The following is an 8,168-nucleotide window of genomic DNA, read 5'->3' on the forward strand; positions in this document are numbered from 1 at the left end:
TTTGTTTGTCATTAAGAGACTCATTCGGGATAAGTTTTGTGGAGGGCGGAGTTCACTAATATACACTTATAATGAGTTTTAGCCGAGAACGCAGCTAAAATGCTAGCATGCTAAGTTAGCCTGATTGCTAGCGGCTACTCGCGGCAGTCTTTTTTTAACAGCATGCACTCTTTTTTCCTTCGTCAGGAGAGGTGTACTGGCAGTCGCGTGACACACACAGATCAGACACATATTTCTGTGTTGCAGATATGGAGATGTTCTTATGTTTTGGAGATGCAGTCTTTCAGTCATTGTTTTTATAAGTACAGTGTTGTACTGCCTGTTAGATGGCGGTTATTAATATAATTGTACTGAAGTATAATGTTTGAACTATAAGTACCAGAATATTGGGTCCTGGTTATTGAATTGTATTTATCTGACTGTTTATTTGTTTTTGAATTATTTTGTTTATTGTTCTTATAAGTTGTTTTTGATGTTTTTTCAGTGACATATTATTTATTTTGTGCTTTTTGTTTTTGAGAGCTTAAGTTAATGTTTTAAAACAATTTGTTGTATTTGATTCATTATATTATTGTAGTGTTAATGAAGCTGCAGACACAGCTGCTTTCAGCATGGCCGGAGGAGAGGTGTACTGGCAGTCGCGTGACACACACAGATCAGACACATGTTTCTGTGTTGCAGATGTGCAGTAAAGAGCCAAAGACCCAGTACTGTCTCCTGCCTCTTACTTTCACGCCAGAACACAACGCAAGAACAACAGGCGTAACACATGAACGGGTTACACATACTGAGGTGAGTTGTTGAGGATATGTCGAGCTGTCGATAAGCACGGCTGTTTTTGTGCTCTTATATACTGTTAGCCTGTTTTGCTGGCGTTAGTGAAGCTGTTTTCAACTGGATGTAACATTGTTGAACTCTGATGATTAATGAATAAACTCTCGATGTGACGACGTGAGCATGTAATTGTAACCCTGTGTTCATTTAAGATAAGATAGAACTTTATTAATCCCTCGGGTGGGTTCCTCTGGGAAATTCGATTTCCAAAAAAGCACAGCACCGACAGAAGTTACAGAGTTATACACACACACATATATATAAATACAGAGGCAATATAAATAAAATATACGAAGGGGATAAATAGAATAAATAGGAATAAAAATAAAAATACAAGTGAATTGCACATTTCAAGTATTGAGTCTATTTAGTCGTTTGATACCGTTTAATATCCAGTACATCTATTGGGTGTTTTATAACATGCCCTGGAATCATTTTAAGTTTTACAATGCCGGTGATTTACGACTCTTTCGCGACAGTCAACTGTGGCGTAAACTCTGGCGGGTCTCAGAGCTAGCTTATGTGAGCCAGCAGTGACATCTATACATGCAGTAGCCTTAAAATACTGATTATTTATTCTCCTGCTAGGTAAGAATTTGTGTTTTATACGTTTATTGTCACATTGTGCGCCATGTTATTGTTTCGGTGAAATGAATTTCTACAATGGCGGACTTAGACAAAATAGTGTTACTGTTAATTTGACTCTCTGCAGTGTTTAAATGCTTACATATACACACACAGTTACTGTCCCTCCACACGTAGGACTCAGTTCTGCTTCTATGCCCCATCTTTGTTTACTCTTTCCCACCCAACAAGTGCATAAATAAGATGTTAAAAACGTCATCATCATATCAAACATGATCGATTTGGGGGGAGTTTGTTTGGCACATGCTGACTGCATCTAATTATAATCAGAAGAGGAGGCGAGAGCAGAGAACGAGAGTGCAGCAGTTTGGTGAAAGGAACAGGTGAAGAAGAGGTGAGCATCCAAGAGACGAGCAAGAGGACGGTTTCAAAGCAGACATTATGGCACAATAAAAGCTGTAAGAGCAGAGATTCATTCATATCTTTACTATTTTTCTTTAGCTTTTACTCCCGCTGCTTACAATAAATCCGAGATAAAGAACAAACAAGAACAACTCACATGGCATTGATTGTTTAGTTCAGTGTCACTCTGTGATTGTTTGACATTTCATATAAATGTGACTCTAAAATATAGCCAATAATAAAAAGCTGCTGTTACTGAGTGAAACTTGAAGGATTATGATAAACTTCAGTTCTTACTGAATCTGTAACATTGCTTTTTTTAAAATTGTTAAATGACTTTTGTGTCACTGTGCACAGTGAAAAGCTCACCTGATGTAGTGGTGAGGCCATGTTCACCACTAGATGGAGACAACCTGGCACAGGTATTTTCTATACACTAAATTTCACACTGAAAAGCCTTGGTGGGAATTTTTGTTTCATAGAAAGTAAAGGAAAACATGTCTTGAGGTCTTTTTCCAGTGTTTTCAAAATTGTGTTTTTCACATACACATCAAAACTTCACACAGACAAACACACACACAAAACAACAAAATATGTCAAATTACATATTTTGTTGACTATTTTGTTGACTATGCACCCCTACCCATAATAAATGGGTAGGGGTGCATAGTCAGTAAAAGTCACCAAGGCTCTGCAGAGCTCCAAACCTGCTCTGCCACAGACAGAAGCATCAAAAATGTGCGCTGGGAGCTTCATGGCATGGATTTCTACAGCCAAGCAAATCTATATGTGTGTGGCCAAGAACCTTAGTCCATGTAGGGCATCTTAGCACAGTTTACTTGTGTCAGCTAGTGGGAGGGCAGCCTTTACATTGTTTTATTGTAGAGTGACAGGAACTGCCTATGAGCTTCTAATCAAGCAGAAGTGTTGACGGAAAATCTATCAAAGGAAATACATTGATGAAAATCAAAGAAGAGAAATATTTATGTGATGTTCCATTTTCCTGAGAGCTGATTGGCTGTGATGACTCCTTCAAGTACTACATGCTACTTTGTCCTGCTAGTTAAGCCTGCTGTCTGTTCTCAGGCCTCCTCCTGTTTCACTGCCATATATCCACCACCAGAGGGCTCCACTGACCTGCCTGCTGACATCAGAGCACACCCCTGTGTCATGTGACCTGGCAGGAGTAGCAAAGCTGGACTCAGACCTGGCCAGGCAAGTTCAAAGGCAGCTGTGGTAGAGAGAGTATATGGGCTCAAATTGTGGTCATAAATATTTTGTACTTGTAAATCAGGATTTGTGTGTGTATGGGATCAGAACGATGCCACCTTGAAATGAAACCGAAAAAAATATTGAAACTGAAAAAAATATTGAAACAGAAATAAATGTACAGCGCGGCTGCAGTCACGGACAAACTTGCATGTGTCTGTTCGGGAATGGCAGATGCTGAGAGGTCCAGCGTTTACATTACCGGCTATTTCAAAGTGACAGCCTGAGGTGTTCTTCAGTAAATTGGACTACCAGACAGGAGGACCTGAGGCCCCACCGTATTATTTTCGGTAAGTTAAATGTGTGTGTAAGCTAATCCGTAACTTAGGTCCTTAGGTGAGCACTCGGCTGTCGGGGAAACTTGTTTTGTAAAGTTCGTTTAGCTAACCCGTGCAGGTGAATGAATTTACCCTGACTAAAGAAATCAAGAGAAACGCACCGGGCTGCTCAGTGACTAACCACGGTTACTGTACTTTCTTTATGAGTATTATACTGTAAGAGCAACAGGCTGGACTCTGCTTCTGCTCCTGTGCAGAGCTGATTATTAAATATGTGCAAACAGCAGCATGTTTTCTGTCGCTTTCCACATGTGGAACGACATTAACGCCAACTTTTAAAAACCTGGCACTTCAGTAACCCCTCATTAGTCAATAGCTACGGATTAAATAGCAAAGCCCGATACTTATGTACTGAAACCAACTACTTCCGCTTGGCAGCTTAAGTTAAAATGTTAATTTTTTCCTCTGATTATTTTTTTAGCACTGACTCTGTATATTTTTTGTTTGTTGCAAATATTCAGGTTAAAAAACTGTCCGAATTATATTTAATGAGGTATGTTCACAAAGTCACATGTGCAGTACTCTGTATAGCTTGCATCCTTTAGGACAAATAATTTGAAGCATTAATATTTCTTGTTCAATACTGAGCTGATAACACCTCCGTATTGTCATGGCCCTGGGTCATGTGACCCAGTATTCTGAGTTTCTTGGTGTTTTGTTATTCTTTTTAGTCTAGTTTCATTTCGGTTTATCTAGTTCAGGGGTGCCCAATCCCGGTCCTCGAGAGCTACCGTCCTGCAGCTTTTAGATGCATCCCTACTCCAACACAGCTGAATCAAATGGTTTGATTACCTCTTCAGCATGCCATCGTGTTTGGCAAAGGCCTGATAACAAGCCATTCATTTGATTCAGCTGTGTTGGAGTAGGGATGCATCTAAAAGCTGCAGGACGGTAGCTCTCGAGGACCGGGATTGGGCACCCCTGATCTAGTTACATTCTGCCATGTTTCATGTCCAAGTTTTCTTTGTTTGTCAAGTTCATGTCACGTCTAATCTCCATGTTTTCTGTTTTACTTTGAAAGTCTGTATTCAATGTCAGTGTATTCAGTTTCATTTCTCCTGTCCTGTCGTTAGGTTCATGTGTGTCAGCTGTGCTCCCATGTGTGGCCACTTCCCCTGATCATCCCTCATGTGTATTTAGTCTCTGTGTTTCATACAGTCTGTGTCGCGTCGTCTGTGTACTTCCCCCCGGTCAAGTTAAGTGTTTTTCAGGATTCTGTGCAGTTCATGTTTGCCATTTGGTTTATGTTGTTTTTCATGCAGCCGCACGATGAGGTTCCGTGCAGGTCATGTTCATGTCTCTTTCGTCACGCCACTTGGTTCACAGTTTCCATGCATCTGCACAGCATTCTGTTCACAGTGATCATTAGTGATGGGCAGATGAAGCCCCATGAAGCACTGAAGCTTTTCATCCAATTGGTTCACCCCAACGCGAAGCTTCATGAAGCTTCATTTGCTCTAGCAGGACACCTACTGGACGTAAAAATAATAGCTGGTATGAATTTGAAGAGTGTGGCATTTTGCACACAGCCTGTAAATGTCAACAACAAAAGGAGTGTGTAAAACATCTATATTGTAGTGATGCAGTATACTGTGTATATTTATGCTGGCAGTATGGAAAGACAATAAAAACAAAGCACAAATTTAAATATCACACACGTCACTTATTGCATTGTATGATATTGTTATATCATTTAGTAACATTACAGCATGCTATATTATCATGGCATTTGATGGCTCACCTGGTCTTGCTCCACAATCGGTGTTCCCCTTATTCTCATGCATAGCTCTGTAGTGCCTAAGCATGGATGAGGTGTTGTTGTTATATCCCAGCTCCCTGGCACATAGCAAACACCTCACTTTGTACAAAAGTACAGACAGCCTAACATAGGTTTTATTGCACCATCAGTATTATGAAAATCCATCTTCTGTGGAAATTCACATACCTTGTTGGGAGGAATAAGATCAAAATGTTCCCACACAGGGGAGGACATCCTCCTCTTCTTAGCTGGCTCCATTCTCTCCTGACTTTCTCTCCTCACTCTCATAAACCTCCAAACTGTCTCCAAACTCTCACTAACCGCAACTCTTCATCAAACACCCACATTTTGAATGAAGTCTGAGGGGTTTATATCGCTCTCATAGCTCGCGGAAAAAATTCGAACCGCTTCATGAACCAGTCACGTGGTACAGCCGGGCAGCGAGGCTTCGGACGTCATCATTTTCAGCTCCTCCCATAAATGAAGCAAGCCTCGATACGCGCTTCGCGGAAACGCCCCCTCATTACTCGACACACGCTCCGAAGCCTCGATACAGAACGTCCCATCACTAGTGATCATAGTTATGCCTTTCAGTCAGGTTAGTGTTTTTCCAGTTTAGGTTTTTGGTTAGTTGCAGTCTCAGTCCCTGTTATGTTTTGTCTACTCCCTTCTGCATCAGCCCAAATAAAGGCTCGCTTTCAGTTTAAGTTTTCCTTAAAGTGTCCTTAAGTGTCCTTCCCAGCGCTCATGAGACTGCTTTGCTGCACTGTGGTATGAGGTGCTAACCTGTTGACAGTGTTAATTTTAAAATGTATTCCACCAAAGATAATAGAAGTAACATATTCTGAATACTTTACAACTACATGAATATCCTATTGCTGTGTGATTTATTACTATTACCGAAGGTTACTCTCCATACCAACACCAACTAGATGTTTAAATCTTAATATAAATGAGTAACAGTAGGTGCACATTAGGTAAGGCTGCACTTTTTGCAGTGATCTCGTAAATAAAACAGGTCCGCGGCTCCGAACCGTAGTAAAGGGACCTCTGGCTAATACGTTGGGGTCTTTTTTTTTTTTTTTTCCTGGATCACCTGTTGAGAAAGAAAAAAGAAAACAAGCAGAAGAAGACTAGAGCAATAAAATAAACAACACCATGATGATCTATGGGAATATAACAGTAAATACTAAATGTTAAACATTATTGTGCAGCACGTAAGATCGACAGCGCACAGTGTGCTTTAAGGTAGGAGCCAAAAAGGAGCAGAGCAGCGGCGTTAAGGACGTCCTCGCCGTACCTGGGTCCATCAGGTCCTCCAGACGCGTGAGCAGTTTGGTGAGTTTCACCATTTGCTCCAGGAGCTGCGCCTGGATGACGGCAGATTCCAGCAATACCACCGTCTTTCACTCGCCCAGTTTGAGGACCTGCTGTCCCGCGTTGGTCCCAGCATTGCCCGCCTTGACACCAACTACAGACGCTCAATCCCACCTGCAGAGCGCCTGTCCATCTCCCTGAGGTTAGTAAAAGTGTTTAATACGGTAGTCCTTTATTGATACCTGTGCTAACATGGATGTGCTATGCTATCAATGAATGCTGTCGGTGTTTACTGATAGCAAGCTGTGGTACGGAGACGACTGTTTATAATATTTCTAGTGATACTCGGGTCTCATCAAGTCCCGATTTACAGTGGGGCAAAAAAGTATTTAGTCAGCCACCGATTGTGCAAGTTCCCCCACTTAAAATGATGACAGAGGTCAGTAATTTGCACCAGAGGTACACTTCAACTGTGAGAGACAGAATGTGAAAAAAAAAATCCATGAATTCACATGGTAGGATTTGTAAAGAATTTATTCGTAAATCAGGGTGGAAAATAAGTATTTGGTCACCTCAAACAAGGAAAATCTCTGGCTCTCACAGACCTGTAACGTCTTCTGTAAGACGCTTTTCTGTCCCCCACTCGTTACCTGTATGAATGGCACCTGTTTGAACTCATCATCTGTATAAAAGACACCTGTCCACAGCCTCAAACAGTCAGACTCCAAACTCCGCCATGGCCAAGACCAAAGAGCTTTCGAAGGACACCAGGAAAAGTATTGTAGACCTGCACCAGACTGGGAAGAGTGAATCTACAATAGGCAAGCAACTTGGTGTGAAGAAATCAACTGTGGGAGCAATCATCAGAAAATGGAAGACATACAAGACCACTGATAATCTCCCTCGATCTGGGGCTCCACGCAAGATCTCATCCCGTGGGGTCAAAATGATCATGAGAACGGTGAGCAAAGATCCCAGAACCACACGGGGGGACCTGGTGAATGACCTGCAGAGAGCTGGGACCAAAGTAACAAAGGTCACCATCAGTAACACACTACAACGGCAGGGAATCAAATCCCGCAGTGCCAGACGTGTTCCGCTGCTGAAGCCAGTGCATGTCCAGGCCCGTCTGAAGTTTGCCAGAGAGCACATGGATGATACAGCAGAGGATTGGGAGAATGTCATGTGGTCAGATGAAACCAAAGTAGAACTTTTTGGTATAAACTCAACTCGTCGTGTTTGGAGGACGAAGAATACTGAGTTGCATCCCAAGAACACCATACCTACTGTGAAGCATGGGGGTGGAAACATCATGCTATGGGGCTGTTTTTCTGCCAAGGGGACAGGACCACTGATCCGTGTTAAGGACAGAATGAATGGGGCCATGTATCGTGAGATTTTGAGCCAAAACCTCCTTCCATCAGTGAGAACTTTGAAGATGAAACGAGGCTGGGTCTTCCAACATGACAATGATCCAAAACACACCGCCCGGGCAACAAAGGAGTGGCTCCGTAAGAAGCATTTGAAAGTCCTGGAGTGGCCTAGCCAGTCTCCAGACCTCAACCCCATAGAAAATCTGTGGCGGGAGTTGAAAGTCCGTGTTGCTCGGCGACAGCCCCAAAACATCACTGCTCTCGAGAAGATCTGCATGGAGGAATGGGCCA

General features: G+C 42.2%; 1 long non-coding RNA gene across 2 annotated transcripts; it reads right to left on the reverse strand.

Moving 5' to 3' along the window:
• Positions 1 to 4,785: 4,785 nt before the first annotated feature.
• LOC146666959 (uncharacterized) lies at positions 4,786 to 5,757 on the reverse strand. 2 transcript variants are annotated; one of them, XR_014912831.1, is made up of 3 exons: positions 5,374 to 5,757; positions 5,170 to 5,225; positions 4,786 to 4,958 (listed from the first exon to the last, which is right to left on the reverse strand). It is a non-coding gene; the product is annotated as an uncharacterized LOC146666959 (long non-coding RNA). The 2 variants fall into 2 exon arrangements; XR_014912832.1 differs by having other exon boundaries at positions 4,793 to 4,900.
• Between the last annotated feature and the right edge of the window lie 2,411 nt (positions 5,758 to 8,168).

The sequence above is a fragment of the Rhamphochromis longiceps genome, linkage group LG7, assembly GCF_057381845.1.
Source record: "Rhamphochromis longiceps isolate RC_006_pf linkage group LG7, R_longiceps_female_GT1.1, whole genome shotgun sequence".
NCBI classification, from domain to species: Eukaryota; Metazoa; Chordata; class Actinopteri; order Cichliformes; family Cichlidae; genus Rhamphochromis; species Rhamphochromis longiceps.